Source organism: Calonectris borealis, chromosome 2 (genome assembly GCF_964195595.1).
Source record: "Calonectris borealis chromosome 2, bCalBor7.hap1.2, whole genome shotgun sequence".
NCBI classification, from domain to species: domain Eukaryota; kingdom Metazoa; phylum Chordata; class Aves; order Procellariiformes; family Procellariidae; genus Calonectris; species Calonectris borealis.
In genome coordinates, this window is record NC_134313.1 from 65,407,662 (window position 1) to 65,426,103 (window position 18,442).

Sequence of the window (18,442 nt, forward strand, 5' to 3'; positions counted from 1 at the left end):
CTTGAACTATTTTAAAAATACAAAACCCACACTAGTTCAAGTTTATGCAAGCTGATGGAAAAAAACAAAGCGATCAGGAAAGGAATAAAATCAAGAAGAAGCAATGCAATTCACGCAGATTTGCCAGAAACCAGCAGAAAATAAGTATTTATGGGTTCTAAGTGTTACAGGCTCTAAAATAAGTATGGGCTCTACAATAAGTGTTTACGGGCTCTAGGATCAGGTGAGACTCAGACTAAAATTCAGCCCACACCAAGGTTTTGCAGCCAAGTTCTGCACTTCCAAAGCCAGGTTTTATTGGTGAGAGCAGCTGACAGAGTCTCACCTACAGCTTTAAAAACTGCATTTCTGCAATCCTCTTCCATCTCTGAAGGAAGTCCTACCACACTGTCAAACAAACTTCAGAGCTATCTGTCTGTCTACTTCCATACGCCTTTCACTCGCATGGTTCTCTTGCGTTTGAGTAGTGCTCAAGGACTCTAAACCCAGCAGAAATGCTGCCATCACAGTGAGTACTTTACGAGGGCTGCAGGAGGTAACGATTCAGGATACACAACTCCATTAATTGATCATTTTACATTTAGCTCCAGTAGACAATCTTAGCTACGTGCTGAGCAGTTACTTTCTAAGCAAACGCTTTCTCAAGTGAATGTACTTTCAAAACAGCCTTGCCTTTTTCTTAATAATCCTTTAAAAGAAAAAAAAAAAACATATCCTGCAGAAAATTGCTTCTTCTTTCAGAAACTACTTCCAGCTGTGTGGATTTGACAGGAACTGTAATTTCACTAGTACAGCTACAGCACACAAACCATTCCATATATATTCTTTCCATTCACGTTTCAAAATCTCTATTACCAGCTTCTCTGTAGGTGCCTTCCAACTTACTGCCTGCTCTCCTGTTTTCTAATACTAAAACAGATTCACAAGACAAATATTTTGTGCTATGAAAAAACTTCCTCTTGCTTATAAGTCTAAGTCCAGCCTTCTCTTCACCGTTCAGTAAGGGCACATCGCAGCAGGCCAGGATTTTTCTAAGTTCTTTTATCTTATAAAAAGTGTAATACTACATTCCTACAAGAAAAACCTTAGTAGATCAATATAGACAAAGTTTTCATGAAAAAAACCCACATCCTGTAGGCTATTATTTTGGCTTTAATTTTTTAAATTCAGCTTTGACAATTTTGAAAATATCTCCCCAAGAAATTCCATGAGTGACCTCTCATGAGAGCTTGTGATAAATTTGCATTTTGAGGCTTTGGAATTAACAAAAGATATGAATAGTACATTTCCATCACCTCTACATCTCCAGCATCCTGGCAAACCCAAGTAAATTGTCACTCAGAATGCCTTTACTTTTAATTTATTTTATTCTGAAAAAAGCAAGCCAAGCCAACAGAAACACAACTGGTCAAGTTCACAGAAGAAAAACATATGCATGTCTAAGCAGCCAGCATATTGCTAGGCATATTTCCAAGTTTTAGAAGTTTCAAATAAAATCTTGTAACTGTATCAGGCCTTCCTCTGATACAGAAAATAACAGAATACAGACATTTCACAGAATTATTGTAACAATCAAGTTTTTCAAACAGATCTGGAAAGTTTTGCCATTTCCTAATGCTTAAAAATGTGGATCTTCCCAATCACTGGGGGAAAAAATAATCAAAGCTTGTCATGCTCTAATTAAAAAGTATGAGAGACAAGCAAAGTAATAAATATTTAAATGGCAATTGCAGTATAATGTTTTGAACAAACATACTGCAGAAATATAAAACAGAAAGTCTGTAAGAAAACCTAGATCTGATATTTTTCCCATTTAAAAATCAAAGTTCTTTCCATTTTTCTATGAGTAAAGCTTAGTATTTTCTTGAGGTAACATGGTATTTGTTTCCCAGCCCCACTTTGTTAATTAACCTTACCTAATAAGGCCGAAGGAAGCAACTGGAGCTTCTGTAGTATTAGCTGTGACTGGATCATGTTGTTCGCAGAACCTAATTCAGTAGAAAAGTGGCGAGTACCATGGCATTGCAGAGCCTGGTTTCAGTACAGTTTTTTTAAAAATCCCACATAAGTGTTATTTGTGAGATTTCATATCTTCTGTAAACTACAAAGTATCCTTCACACGAGATCAAATACGTTGCATTAGCAGGAGGATTAGCAACCAAGAATAAAAGCAAGCACATGAACAAGCCGCTCTCAACACAGGAGACACTTAGAAATGTGCTATAAGCACAGATTAGAAGAAGTAACGAACACCAAACTAGGAAGGGCAGCAATCTTCTTTTCTATTCCAGTGTTTTAATTAGGGAAGGAGGTGAGGGAAGGAGGGGATATCGAGAAAGAGGAATGGTTTTAACATTCAAAGTTTTAATTGAGTCTGTAGTTGAGAAATACCAGAAGTGGGCATAGTCCAGAAGTGGGCTTACACCTAAAAAGTTTACCTGAAATTCCAGGAGGTATTTTTGTGTTGGCTTAGTGAGTCACTGAGTCAATACCATAAATTAATCAGATCAAAAAAAGCAAATTTTCTGTTTGTTTATGAGAACAGGAAGTTTTCTTATCTTTCCCTAGGCAAGCAGGAGAACACAAGTACTAAGTCCCTTGTTTCACTCACAGTGTACCACCCACCCCTTTGCTACCCAACAACATAAACAACACGAGAGGTAATAATTGTAGTGTATAGTCCTCAAACTCTCAATCCTTGTCAAACTGCCTCTGCATCAGAAGAAAAGAAGATTAAAATCATGCTCCAAATTTTAAAGAGTCTTCCAAGCGAGATTCAGGAACTACAGACAAATAAACCTGACATCTGCAGTTCTTCAGAGCAGCATTAGTGGACACATGAATCAGCATGGCCCACCAAAAAAGAATCGGCATAGCTTTTGTTAAGGGGAGTCACACCTCCCAGATTTCTACGTTTGAGGAAAGAATCAGGAAGCAGGTGGCTGAAGAAGATCCAGTTGATACAGTCTACTCAGATTGCTGAAGGCCCTTCAGAAGAATTTGTAAAGAAAATAAACAGCCATTGGAAGAACTTCACGTGGTTTAAAAAGCTAATAATAAATAAACATCAAATGTTAAAAGACAGAAAAGTAGCCATTTGTCTGCCTATTCTAATACCTCAGTGGAGGGAAAATACCTTGCAGTTCCTTATATTCACAAGCTAAGAAAAAAAGAAAAGGTACAAGTGGTACCACAAAGTTTGCTAGCAATATTATCTTAAATTGGGAGAGTAAAGGGAAGTGCCAATAGGAAGTAGTTCCAAAAGGAACTCATGTTATTATGTGAACAAGCAGTAAAACAGCTGATATGAATTAACACAATGATGCAATCATTTAGGCTGGAAGGAATCTCTGGGGATCATCCAAGCCAACTCCACCCTCACAGCAAGGTCAACTAGATCAGGATGGTCAGGGACTTGCCCACTTTAGTTTGGAGTATCTTGAAGAACTGCAATTACACAACCACTCTGGGCAACCTGTTCCACTGTTTGACAATCCTCATTGTGAAAAAAAAATAGTCGTATATTGAACTCAGAATTCCTGTGTCTCAGTTTGTGGCTGTTGTTTCCCCTCACAAGCACTGTGCACCAAGAAACGGTTCCGGCTCTGTCTTCTCTCCACCCTCCTATTAGATAGCTGAAGACAGCAAGTAAGGTATCCCCCCCCAAGCCTTCTCTTTTTCCAGCTGAACTGGTCCAGTTCTCTTAGTACCCTTCCTTGTAACATCATGTGCTCCAGTCTCCGACCATCTTCATGGTCTTTGCTGGGGTTGCTTTAATATGTCAATGTCTGTTTCATTTTGGGGACATAACTGGACACAGTACTGCAGATGCGGTCTCACAAGTGCTAAACAGAGGGGATTAATCGCTTCCCTTAATCTGCTGGCCACAGCCTTGCAAACAAACCACAGTACGTGGTTCAACCTTCTTCACCGCAAAGGCATGCTACTGACACAGTGTACTTACTCAACATGAAGTGAGGCACATGCAAAAAAAATTTTGCATACATAGTTATGAGCTGTGAATCAATTATCACTCATAAATAGTAGAGTTTGTGTTTTCTATGAAAATATCAGCCCATTTATTTTTGTCAGTCAAAAATAAAAAAGTCAAATGTTGGCTAGCTTCTCAGGGGTATCTGAGAGGTGTCTATAAAATTGCAAGTAGAATGGACACACCCTGTTCAACACAGCAATTACGGGCATTAAATGAAACTAGCAGATGGTAAGTGCAAAAACAAATAAAGGAGATACCACTTCACACCTTGTGTGATTCAGCTGTGGAGCTTGCTGCCCCAAGCTATTACGAAAACTAAAAATTTGCAGTCAAAAACAGTTTTTGACTCATGAAGGAGTCAAAAGGAGGGGAAACTCATGAAGGAGGGAAAAAAGTACATCCAGGTTGGACTACTAAATACAAAGACATATACATTTGTCTCAAGATATCCATAAGACAAATCACTGGAACTTAGAAGACTGCTTGGCAAAAAGTATCCTCATGTGTTTGCCTTAGACTTAAAAATCATATGTAGGCTTCTGCTATAAACAGTCTCAGAAAGAGAAAAGGACAGACGAAATTCTGGTCTCATCTACAACACTGTTCCACTTACAAGTAGATGTATCAGAGGTATCTTATGTAAGATCTTAAATACAGCTCTCGATCTGACAGTTCACAAGCACAGATAGGCCTTTAAACACAAAAAAAAAAGAAAAAAAAAGGGAAGTAGCTCTAAAACATGAAGGGCTGGGAAGGAGCAAAATACATGATTTCTTAATCCAAAAAGAGCCTAGGACAACCACACACAACTGGGATATGTTCCCGTTTTCTCAAATTCTGTCCAGTTATTTATAAACATTTGAATTCTGAATAAGAAAGAGCATGGAAAAAATTGAGGAAGAGAGAACACTGTGGAGGGAGGACACATATGAGGAAAAAATTTACTCCAAAAGTTCAGTGAAAAAAGTGGCTGTGAAAGAAAGGTCTGAAACCAGAAAAAAGCAGTTCTCTGCTGAAGTAAGAGAGACCCTTTCAGTGCTGGAATAGCAATGGAGGAGGAAACCAGGAAAGAAGGATGGGAGAACCACCAAACAAGGGACAGAAAACTTGACACCAAACTAAAAGGAACAAAAATACGATAAAGCTTTCCTTTAGCTCTCACATTTCTTAACTGAAATTGCAACAGTACTGATGCAAATCCCTGTTTGCATCCAAGAAAGCAACCAAGACAGACAGGACAAGCTGTTATACCTGAGAGATGAGATTGCGGGAAACAGTACTACCAGGACAAAGATGTACAGAAGGCTGAGGAAAGAGAGGGAAATCAAGCAGGGAGAACAGCAGCACAATACAAGAATCATCACAGTATTTTTCTTCATTCTGTAGGTTCGTGATAATTTTTCACAGACTGGGGCTCCAGTGAACTTCAAGTCCAGCTAAAAGCCTTCAAATACTTCCAGTAGTGGCTGCAAAGAGAAGAATACAACACAGACAAGCAGCTGTTTGAAGCGCTCATTCTATGAACGGTGCAGATCATAGCTGTAAGTTAAATCTGAAGGATAATTTAATATGTGTAAGATCAGTACCTTTGTGCAGTATATAAACTCAAGACTTCAGTGATTCTTCATTTTCCTGATGCACTGAGACAGAAAACTTTTTTGCACTCTTCATCAGTATAATCTACATTGCCCTAAGTAATGATATATCAGTGCCACCTAACATCTTTTATATGCAAATTATTATATTCTGTTAATTAGCATAATCTAAGAATTATTGATGGAAAAAGTCATGTTGCATAAATAATGAACCTGCTCAGAAATCATAACTTACAGAATTAGAACTGCAGTATTTGAGACTAAAATTCTGCTTCGCACTGGAAGAATTTGAGTCCTAAACTATAACGATTTTATTTTAATTTGTTCTGGGAAATATAGTATAAAACATCCCTCAGCTAAAGTATTAATGCTGAGCTGAAAGTAATGGAAGTCATTCTGAAAAGGTGAGCAATTGCCATAAAGAGGAAGAGGATTTGCACAACAATCTTTAACCATTGCCATAAGTTCTAATATACTTGCATTCTAAAAGGCTTCACACAAAAAAACTGGACTGAAATATATAACTCTTATCAGTAAGCATTTCCACAGGTTCACTCTTTTTCCTCAACTATTACGACGTGAGAATGACAAACAGGAGAATACATCTGCTGCCTGCCTCTGTCAATGCACCACTCCTGCAATTAGGTTCTAACCCCGCAGAGTATTCATCACTAAGAGAATCTACCTCAATACAAAGACGTCATTCCCTGCCTCTGCTAAAATACTCATTTTCATTGGAGGGACGTATTGGCAATGCAAATAGAGGGTAACAAATACAAGCAGTAAGAAAAGATTAGTTGTGTTGATGTCATGTACATTGTACTAGACATAGATGATATCATAGATTCCCCCCCCGCCAAGTCAGTCGTCTTAGAATCAATTCACCTTACGGGGGCAGTTTTTAACAGCTGAACTATTTGAAAGCCTTAATTAAGTTGATCTACTTATATCAAAGTATTTTTCTATTCTGGCCACCCACATTTTATGGCTCTATATGCTACAGATTTTCAAAATGTCAAAAAGTACCTGCTTGACAATGGCTTTCTTTTTTTGGATGGGTGAGCAATTTTTTCAGTCATTTTATTGTAAAGCACCTTGCAAAAACAAAAAGGCAGGGTTGAAAAATGTTAAATGAAACTCTGTAATATAAACTTCTGTCTTGACATTTCAGAAAATGGTAAATTTAAAAAAGTGGCAACCACCACCACCAAATACTTTTTACAAAGCTACCCATTTGAAAGATTTATAACTCAGTGTTTTATGTGAGGTCACCAGAACATCTTGAAGGCATCAGCATCAGAAACACTGTAACGCAGGAAGAGTTGGCCTACAACAGAGCCTGGCCACTTGATACAGAGAGCGGATCTAAGCACTGCAGTTATCAGAGCACTGAACCAGCTGCTTTCCAAAACCATGCATTACTACCTTCTTAGGATCAGCTTTTATAAAATAATTTCCAGACATCTCCGGTTTCATCATTCCTTTCAAAGGGATCCCTTCCTCCCATGGGTGCCAGAACAGAGATGGATCTCAGACAAAGGGCAAAAAGAGATATTACTTGTATTCAATGTGTGAGATAACAGCACATCCAACAAAGGTAAACATTATTAAACACAGCTATTTACAGAAATAAAGCCTTCCAAAAAGTGGAAATGGAATATCAGTTGTCTAAAATAAGAAGGCAGTTCCTCTTCCCCTCTCCAGTTTTTGCCAGGAGGGGAAAAGACTACAAAGGACACCGAGGAAGATATACCATGCATTCATGTACTAAAGAAACACAAGGACTGCATGAGAGACTTACATTATTAGATTACCCCCTTTATAGCAGTCATTTTGATTGACAGATTATTATCTTTCCATTGAGTCATCCCCCTACCTCTGATGCAATTTTGGTTCTCCCCAAACTGCAAATACACCTTTTCCCTGTTGGCCAAAGACAGTCTGCTTTGTGCTGCCGTTTTATCTTTACTCCCATGTGCTACAATGCCTGACAATGGGTTCTGAGACAATAATGTTAACAACGTTTCACGTAGTGCAGATAATGAGGAGTTTGCATGAGTCTGCATTGTCCATATGTATCCATTTATTCAAATACATACCAAACCCGGTAGGGTGCACTAAAGAGATCCAACTGAGTCTACGACGAGAATGTTGTTCTAACCTCCCCTAGAAGGAACATCTACTGCTGTGAACAATTCAAAGCCTTTAAATGCCATCAGCATGTAAGAAAATGGAAAATTACATGTCAATGTATACCACAGACTCAAATGCATTTTCCAGCTGCTAAAATAAATTACTCGCATGCATGACAGAGAACATTTGAAACAAATCATGTCATGCAAATGCCAGATTAAAATCATCTCCATTGAGTGTAGTATACAGCATGCAACGAGTTCCTAACACTAGAACATTGAATGTATCATTTTTTGGGAAGCATTGCAGTTAACGAGTTACCATAATTTCCTAATAATAATAATAAAGTTTATAAGCTGTTCAGCAATCACAGCATTTTCCGTAGCACCATAATGAATTATCCCGCTTCCATCTTTTTAGAAGTTTGCTGTTACAATGCACATCTTGTTTCTTGTCTCAGAAAAGTATGTATTTCTTGCTACCTGCTAGAATCACCTTTCAGATGTCACTGTGGCATTACATACTATTTAAGATCAATCTACTTACTACAAATAACATCCACTTGCCAAATTATTGGGCTTCAACACAAGCTGAACTATCCTTGTCCATCAAGTATTAGAAATATTGTACAGTTGTGTCACTTTACAGTTGTGTCTCATTTAACCTCATCTCATACATAATAGACTGGCTCTTGGCTACCTTCAGATGCTGCACATCAATTCCAGAAGCAGTGTAGCCTGTAGTTTTAATTTTTTTTCTTTTTTTTTTAAATCAGGAGGAGGACTGTCTAATAACTGAGCACACTTACAGTTTTTCAGCCTCAGGGCTGCTTTTTTTAAAAAATCAAATAATTTAAATTTTGTTGCTTGTTGGGCAGAAGAATTCAGAAAAATACCCAAGCTAGCACTATGCTTCCAGTTCCAGAACTGTATCAACACAGTCCTATATGAACACATTAGCCCTGTGTTGCCACAGCTATACTATTCTTTGAACCTGCACATGGATCTACAAATGTCTTTGAGCAGTGGAGTTTCATTATCTACCTCAGAGTCATCTTTTGCATCCTGAAAGCAGTAGTGCACCACACGGTGCTAACACGTCTTAAGTCAGATGTCTTTCTCCACTGCACTGTTACCACACAGAAATGGTGAATAAAGAATACACCTATGGTGAAAGATGTAGAACAGAGTTACTCATATTAAACATCTAAACATAACTTTCCCAACATTTTTACATTTTCACACAAGCAGGAAACAGAACAACTGCATAAATAGAAGCACTTACCTTGGACTCTGGCATTCCTTAGGATACTGTTCCATCTTGCAAAGCCCTTCTGGGGTGTTTTGCTTTCTTTTACTAAGTGCCGGTTAAATAAATGCAGTCAAGTAAGAACACATTAAATTGTTTTTTCAGTTTCTAAAGCTTGGCACTTCAGAAGTTTCTACCCATTACTTCATCATAAGTAATAAGAAATGGTGGCAGATTTTTCTAAGATGCTGCCATTTGTACTAGCAGCCTTCTGACTCTCAACGGGTAATAGAAATTCCAGGTCAACATTCAGGTATTACAGAAACGATGTGATCACGCAAAGTGACTCTTCAACAGTGATGGTACAGTACCTCAATGAGGTGCAACAGGGTTTGGAAATTAACTGGGAAAAAGCAAAACAGAACAAAAATGCAACAGCCACTTTTAAATGGGATCATACATCTGTTTTAACAGCACTGACGGTAGTAAGATTTATGACTTAGTTATGTGCTTCACACTTAACAGAAGATAAACAGTCCCAAGCCTCCTCAAATATAGACTGTCACTTCTCCTTTCCATGTGAGAGCTGAGGATATGAGGGGGAATGCTGCTGGTCTGGTGGGTGCTAGCTGGTGACCCATTTCCTGCTTTAGTTCCAAATAAATTTTTACCACCCAGGAATGGGCAATTCAGCATAAACCACGCGCTCAATATAACAGGTCTTTAAAAAATGTCTGAAATACAAATCACAGGAAAATAAATAATGTAAGTCTTTAAGATTCATACTCTCATGCCTGCTTTCACCACCACGCAGTCAGACACCTGGGTGGGGAGGGGGGAAACAGTAAGGAATCACATTGCCAAAGGTTGCACTGCCAAAGGTGTAATACAAATTATCAGATCTTCCAAATCCTACAATACAAATAATACTTAGGATTATTCCCTAAAAACTTTGCTTTTTGAGGTTTTTAGGTAAAACAGAACATTTTTTGAATCTATCCAACTTCATGCTGTGCAGAAAACGGAGCAGTTGTAAGGGAGCACTAGACAAAAACATTGTTATGATATCAAAGACAAATATAGAAGTCATTTGCAGAGCATGGGCAGTGAAGAGTTTTAAAATCTATACAAGCTGATGATTCTTGGTTCATTGATCAAAGATCTGCTGGCATAAAAAACATTTCAAAACAATCTCTTGCTTCAGCTTAGATGAACAATTACATTTTAACCGTACAAATTAACTAAGAGGAAGTGAAATAGAACCCATTTTTTATGCAAACCCTAGCAGCAAAGTCCAACTCTGACCCCACTTACACATTTTACAGTGGAACCATCCTGACTCTTCCACCCAAAGAAAGTGACTTCATATATACTTGTCCTGGTTTCAGCTGGGATAGAGTGAATTTTCTTCCTAGTAGCTGGTATAGTGCTGTGTTTTGGATTTAGTATGAGAATAATGTTGATAACACACTGATGTTTTAGTTGTTGCTAAGTAGTGCTTACACTCGTCAAGGACTTTTCAGCTTCCCATGCTCTGCCAGGTGCACAAGAAGCTGGGAGGGGGCACAGCCGGGACAGCTGACCCCAGCTGACCAAAGGGCTATTCCATACCATATGGCATCATGCTCAGCATATAAAGCTGGGGGAAGAAGAAGGAAGGGGGGACGTTTGGAGTGATGGCGTTTGTCTTCCCAAGTAACCGTTACGCATGATGGAGCCCTGCTTTCCTGGAGATGGCTGAACATCTGCCTGCCGATGGGAAGCAGTGAAGGAATTCCTTGTTTTGCTTTGCTTGCGTGCGCAGCTTTTGCTTTCCCTATCAAACTTCTTTATCTCAACCCACGAGTTTTCTCACTTTTACCCTTCCGATTCCCTCCCCCATCCCACCGGGGGGGAGTGAGCGAGCAGCTGGGTGGGGCTTCGTTGCTGGCTGGGGTTAAACCACAACAGTATTATAGAACTTAATGCAGCAGGATACAGAAACCCTGGGATTGACGCAGGCATAATGAAAAGGAGCCTGGAACAGAATTCACCGAAGAGACAGGAACTGTAGATGGTAGCCAGAATGCTACTGAAAAAAACATTATTCCAGAAAAATGTGCAGAAGCCCAAAGGTCACAATGAGTACAAACTAGAACTGTACACTCAGTAACTAGCTCTTCAATGAGTGACTCTAGGGCAGTGATAAACAAGCACATAGAATCAAATGAATCCTGACCTACAAACTAAACATTGCTAATCAGTGTAACCACATGGGGAGAGCAGTTACTAGGAAAGGATATTTGCGTGACTACCCCTAGATTTACTGCCGCAGTTTCAAGATACATTGGCTGGAAGGAGGGAAAGGGAAAGGACATGAACTTCATTTTTCTCAGCCCAGCAAAACTGGCCCAGCTACTTTTAGAATTCTTTTCAAGCATCCCTTTCCGATTGCAACTTTAACTTCTCAGAAAAAAATTGGGGTTTTTGACAGAGACCTTACAAAATTATCTTTCTCACAGTAACCTGATTAGGAGCCGTTACAAGGAGATGCATTTTACCATTACATTACTGCAGGTGCTTCAACAGAAGAACAGCGCTTCCTATGTAATGCTGGAAAGACAGAGAAAGGAATTTTCCAATGAGCACAGGAATAAACCTTCTCATAAAGGCAATGAGGGAAATGTGAATACAAAAAGCAAATTTTGTATTGACAGAACCTTAGACTTTTCAAATGTACACTCACATGTTTAACTACGCTTATCACATAAGTCCTGCTGGGATCAAACTCTTTCCCACAGATATGCATCTGTCAATATTCTCACTGAAAAAAATCTGGGACTATGGAAGAAATAGGTGGTGATTTTATTCCCAAAAAGCCAAACTAGATGTATGCATAGATACTCAAAGTGAGATTTTGTAGTAGATGGTACCTTTCAAGTCACTGATTAAAATCCAGTCGAAGAAATTCAACATAGCCTTCTTTCATCATCAGATAAGATATGCTATCTTACAGTTATTTCAAGGCAGCAGGATAAGATCAGCCACATAACTGAAAAGCAAGTAACACAGATATAAACTGCTTGCATGTCAAAACCTGTTTCTCCCCACAGTTAACGGAAGATTGTAACCAAACTGCAGGTTTATGCTATTGCAGGATGGAATTTCTGTATGATGCTAACTTGCTGCATCACCTTTAGTATCTCTAGAGGTAGCAAAGCTGAAAGGACATGACTGCTGAGCTACTTGCATATGTCTGGAGGTGACACTCCCAGGGTGAAGTTGCTGATGAACCTTAGTGCCATCCACGCTGCACCATTCTTGATCTACTTAGGACACCTCTGCCTGAAGGAAGCACTTTCCGCAGCATTAAATTCACTTAAAATGCAAACTAGGAAAAGCATCGCCTATAATATCAACAGGAGTTTTTTAAACCCAATGAATAAGATTAACCAATTTCAGTGCAAATTACAAAATTCCTTTCAGTTTAAACTAACTCATTAAACTCCCTTACGTGTTAACATGCTTAAGGCTAAATGATTAGTATGCAATTTCTTCTACTGAATCTGTAAGCTGCAACAGAAGTTAAGCTAAATATTTTCACAAAAGGACCCTCTTTCCCCTACTCCTTATTTTACAGCCTGAAAATTCTACTAGCTGAGCCAAATCTCACATGCCTATGTGACTTCTCTCGCTGTCTGTCACAGAGTTACAGGAGTGTAATGTGAAAATAAGCATTAGTGAAAGTGGCAGGGAAAAGTGCTAGTTTATGATTTATGTCCTTTACAGAATAGATGGCTAGAAAGTTCACTAAGTCCCTGTTGCCTGATGGCAGCTACCATACATATTAAATTCATGCTTCAGTTCACATTTTCCTTACAAATGGCTGAAACCTCTTCTATAAACTATCCAGTTTTGCCAGTAGTAAGCAGATGCTACCAGTGTGACATATTCTGTATAAACTTTGCTGGTTTACAAGCCTGTATTATACTGGAATCTTCTGTCTCTCAGTTGCTTTAATCCACTGGGCAGCTACTGTTGTTTTCATCAAGGACATCAGGAATCGCCCCACACCTTTATAAGATATTCAGTTCCACACTTGTGGGAACAGATCAAACAAGATTTATTATAGTCATTACGTGGCCAGACCATTTGCCTGACACTGATGAAGCTAAAAAAGGTCCCGGCAGCTCCCAGCAGCAAACCTGCCAAATATTCAACAGATAAATGGACAAGGCACATCCCCCTGATCCCCTCTATGGATACCGTTTGGATTAAGATAAGACAGAGGCAGTATCTGATGTAAAAAAATGCGGGTGGGAAGAAACAGGTAAAGAAGGAAAAGCAACCGGGGGGGAAAAAAAGAGGTAGAGGTTGAAGCCTGAAGAACAGAACTTTTTTCCACCTTCAGCTGCAACCCTTGTACGTGTCATTACATAGTGACTTTTTTCCTGCAGCCTCCTGCTGCAGTTTCCAAGGAGGAGCTGCAAAGATTACCATTTGTTGGCTACATTTCTTGTACCAGCCTTACATTACATTTCCTGAACCCTCAACAATGGTCCATAGCACATGAGACTGGTATCATCAGTAACACAATTACACCACAGAAGGGCTAGTCCGAAACTCCAGTAAATTACTGCTCAGTAAATTGCCCAGCTCATGGGTAAACTTTGCATTCTGAGAGACATCCTGGAAATAAAAGAAATTCACCTCTCCATAAGGATTACAACAAACCAATAGGTTCATGGGCCATCCACATTGACTTTCTGCTTCCACCCAAACTCCATCTCTCTTTTAGGACTCGTCTCATGACAAGCTCTTTGTCAAGCTCTTTGTTCTACCCCGGTGCAAGAAAGTTCGTGGACTCAAAGGCCTTAGATTTATCTCACCTGCCTCTATGCACCTGAGCAAGTTACCTCCAAGGATTACTAACTAGTAATCCTGTTACTAGTGTCTTTCACTACCTTCATGGGAAAGAAAGAGGTACATGGGGGAAACCGAGGAGGGGAAGCATTCATTTTCCTCCAAGACAGCAGAACTTAGTGCTGCTCCCCAGTTCAAGTCTTAGCCTGCTACACGGAAAACATTGGTAGCGACCAGTGCCTAAAAGTTAACAGTTGTTGCCTATCCTATACCCCCTTAGTAGTAAACAAGTTCTTTGCTTCCTCATACAAACACCTTTACAAGAAATACATGTAGCAGGAGAGGGAAGGAGAGAGTAGGTAAGCATATGCAAACAGAATCATTCAATGAAAATAAACTCCAAGGACAGCCAGACCACCAGCTATTTTGGTGCCTTGAGAAGAAGCACCCTAACAGTAGAAAAAATGAATGCTTAACTGCAGACGCAGTATCTGATCTAAAAAAGTGTGGGTGGGAAGAAACAGGTAAAGAAGCAAAAGCAACAGGAAAAAAAAAAAGAGGTAGAGGTTGAAGCCTGAAGAACACCTTTTTCCACCTTCAGCTGCAACCCTTGTACATGTCATTACATAGTGACCTTTTTCTTGCAGTCTCCTGCTGCAGTTTCCAAGGAGGAGCTGCAAAGATTACCATTTGTTGGCTACATTTCTTGTACCAGCCTTACACTGCACCTGACCCTGCACAGATGCCAGCTGCTGCCCATGTGAGAAACAGAATGAACTGTCATGGGCCATTCTCTAAGAATAAGACTTTGTGCGCAAGTTAGTGTGTGTTATTTTATATATCACATTGAAACGAGAAAAGGAAATGAAAGGAATGAGATTGCTCTACACAGGAGCTGCCTGGAATGCCAAATGTACAACAAGGTTAGTAAAAGGTGGTGGGTGCTTCCATAGGGCTAGAAAAAAAAATCAGTAAAAGGAGTAAAATGAGAAAGTGCCCTGTCTGAAATTTGCTGCAACGATGTGAAACAGGCCGGGGGAGGAGGAAAAAAAAGCGAAAGGAAAAAAAGGCAGAGGTGGCTGCGGGGGGGGAGAGAGAGAGAGAGATCCAGTGTTGTAAAATATCTCTGGGTCTTGAAAAACAACCTTCCAAAAACTCAGTCCTTGGAAAAAGATTCAAATTGCAGATTTAAAGGAGGCAGCAAATTATTCACAGCTAGAAAATGTATTATGATTACCTGGAGTTATAAGGAAGTTTTCACACAGATACACACGTACTCTCTACCTAGGTATGTCTACACTATGAGAACATAAATGTAACAAAAGCTTGGCAAAAATTATTAATGAAGGACAAAAGGGGTAAATCAACTTCTGTTATTCTTATCTCTAAAAGAGAAAAAATTACTTTTTCAGAGAAGAATCTCAGAGGAACAAGTAGCTGCTACAACAGTCAAACGGCGTGCATTATTTTCAGTTGGATCAAGCAGTTATAAATTTGGGGCAGTCTGCTAACATCTGAGAATTAGCTTCTATACAGATTCTGGCAAAAAAAGCAAGAATCAAGACTGTTTTTATGCTAATACCCAAGCATTAGTTGGAAACAGGTCATTTGCTTAAATCAGATTTTTAATAGTCAAGGCGAAACCATCAACACAAATCAGAAAACTTAAATCTTCTTCTTACTGAATGTAATTCTGCCCAGTTTCACTGCTAGATAATTTATTTCAGCTCTCATGGAGATACGAGATTATAAAGGACATCTACACTGGAAATTCTTACTGCTGCATTAGTAGGAATAAACATAAAGAGCTGAGCCGAAGCACCCACTGAAACTCCAATTTTAATAAATCATGGAATAAATGTCCCATGTAACACAAATACGGATGTGCAGTCTGACTTGCAAGATGGGCCTCTCTTTGGACTTTACAATTTGCAGACATCTTCCTCTTTGCACTGAAATATTACTGTACGCAATTTGCACAAAATTACTGCAGGTGTAAAATGAGGGACCAAGGCACAGCAGAAGAGTCTCAGAGAGTGCTCTGTGACAGTAAATTAAAATTCCACATATAAGTGTATTTAGTTACTTAAATGGAAGGCCCCTAGTACGTTAGAGATTACACTGTACTTGCAAACAGTCATTGTGGGGAGATGCCAGGAAAAAAGCCTGTGTCTCTCAAAAGTGATAAACTTTGTGGCACTGGGTTTTTTCCAGTTTTGTTTGCTGGCTAATGAGAATGAGGCAATGTATGAATGTACTCATCAGTAATGGATAAATTTTTAAATTCATGTTTTTGAGAAAGAACCCATTGTTGCAGGTTGGCTTTTAATGGAATAGAGCTGCATAAAACAATGCAAACTTTTTCATATACAGTTCAACAACAGACAGGTTAACTAGCACTTCAATTCTAAAGAGTATCCTAAATCAACCCACACGCAGAGGTCTCCAGCTGCATAAAAGTGGAGTCCAATACTTGAACTTTGATCCTTCAGGAATACTGAGTAAATTGGGCAAGAATCCTTGTGCTCCACAAATTCCTACACAGATACAAAAATTAGTGAAAACTGAAGGCCAAAAGAACTGCCTTCTGCTCATGCTTTGTACATATCAAAGTCTGCTTACACAAATTTGTCTGGGGGAAACTAACTACTACTATGTCACTCCCTCCTAATCCCACACGTTGCTACATTTGTTATAGAATCATAGAATCATTAAGGTTGGAAAAGACCTCTAAGATCATCGAACCCAACCATCAACTCAACACCACCATGCCTACTAAACCATGTCCCTAAGCACCTCATCTACACACTGCATTTTTTTGGGTAAGATTTCATCACGACGGCTGAATTTAACTTTGTGCATGACTGATTCAGGAGAGTAAAAATTATTAAGATGCATTCCAAGTGGTCTGTATGCAGAACAAAAGTAATCCTACCTACTAATATATGATCAGTATCTGACTCATAAGTGCATTTCCCTTCAAAAGGTCCATCTCTCTTCAAAAAGAGATAAACAACTTAAACCTAGAAAGAATAACTCCCATTTCAGTTTTCTTTGGTGTGTTTAAAAGCCTTAGTTTTCAACTTTATTATAAACACCTCCACAGCTGAAGTAGCACTAATACAGAGCAACATTACTCCTTTTCCACAGACATTTCAAAAGAGGCACAGCATGCGAAAGACTCCTAAAAATGGTTTAAAATTTGAAGTAGGAACAGAATAAGCAATGCTTTGACGTTCAGTACGATAAATCCTTCCTCACCACACACAATGCACTAGTTATCCTTGTTAGCACCATTTTCCATTCTGATTTATGGTGGAAGCAAGAGACAGGAAACTGACAGAATTTAACTTTTCCTATTAAGGTCCTTCCAACCCACTACACATAAGCAGGGATTAAAACCCATTGCTTGTTCTCATTTTAATTTCTCAAAGCACTGTTTTATCTGTGCAGTTTCTGATGCAGTTATATTTGAGCTGAGATTCAGTTACCACAACTTAGTGAGTCACTGCATATCAGCTGAACTGTAGGAAAATGCCAGACGGGCAGAAGAGCAAATGCTTTTACCTAAATCTCCTTCTAATTGTTTGAATGTGTTGGAACATCTGGTAAATACAAGATAGGCTACTATATGACTGTTGCTGGATGGTAACTCATTAAGGTATACTTAAGATATACAACTTGATCACATGTCTAGATTCTTAATCTGAAACAGTATTAATTCATTTCAGCTCATGGTATCCTTATTATATTATACATGTATTTTTGCTAAGTACTCAATCACTAGCATCAGGTAATCATGTAGCTGGGGAAAGAAAAAAAAAAAGACAATGCTTGTCTCAAAAAGCAAGCATGTGACAATGAGAACAGTTTCAACAAAATCAAGATCATACCTAAATATCTAAGAGATGCATGCAAATCAAAACATGCCGGCTAAATAGGAAGAGAGAGACCAGGCAGGAAAAAAAATATCTGCAATGAGGCTATCCACCATAAAACTGCTTTCTGTATTCAATCACTATGTGTCAAAAGCGCACTGGAACAGAAATGCATTATGAAAGCAGAGCTGGTTCTGTAAAAACAATTGCAAAAAGATGGGAAGAAAAACCAAAACAGGTGAAAGGCCAGTCTGATTACTAGCCTACACTACGAAGACTTCAAAAATACATAGCTGCTATTAGTTCCTCACTAAAGGAAGTCAACTGCAGTAAAGGGCAATGACTCCAGAGTGGCAGTGTTAAAATTAAGGACAGTTCTTCAGATGATATAAACCAACACAGTTCCAGCTTGTATCAATGGAAGATCACATTAAGTGCCCAAGAATATTAATGAATTGTTCATTGAAGACATTTTTCATTTACAGGTACCTTTTTCAGAAAAAAAAAATGAAGAACATAGAACATGGAAGCATTTAGGTACACAGCAGACATCTGGCAAAACAATCAGAAATGGCAGGATTAACATTTAGATGTAGTTCTATTAAAAAGACAACTCCTCCACTGTTGGAATAATCTCATAAAAGCCCTTTCATTAAATCACACTTTCATACTAACTGATTCCTTTTCAATGCAATTAAACTCATTATGTTAAATGAGCACTATTATATTTGCAATAAAATAAACATAAGTAC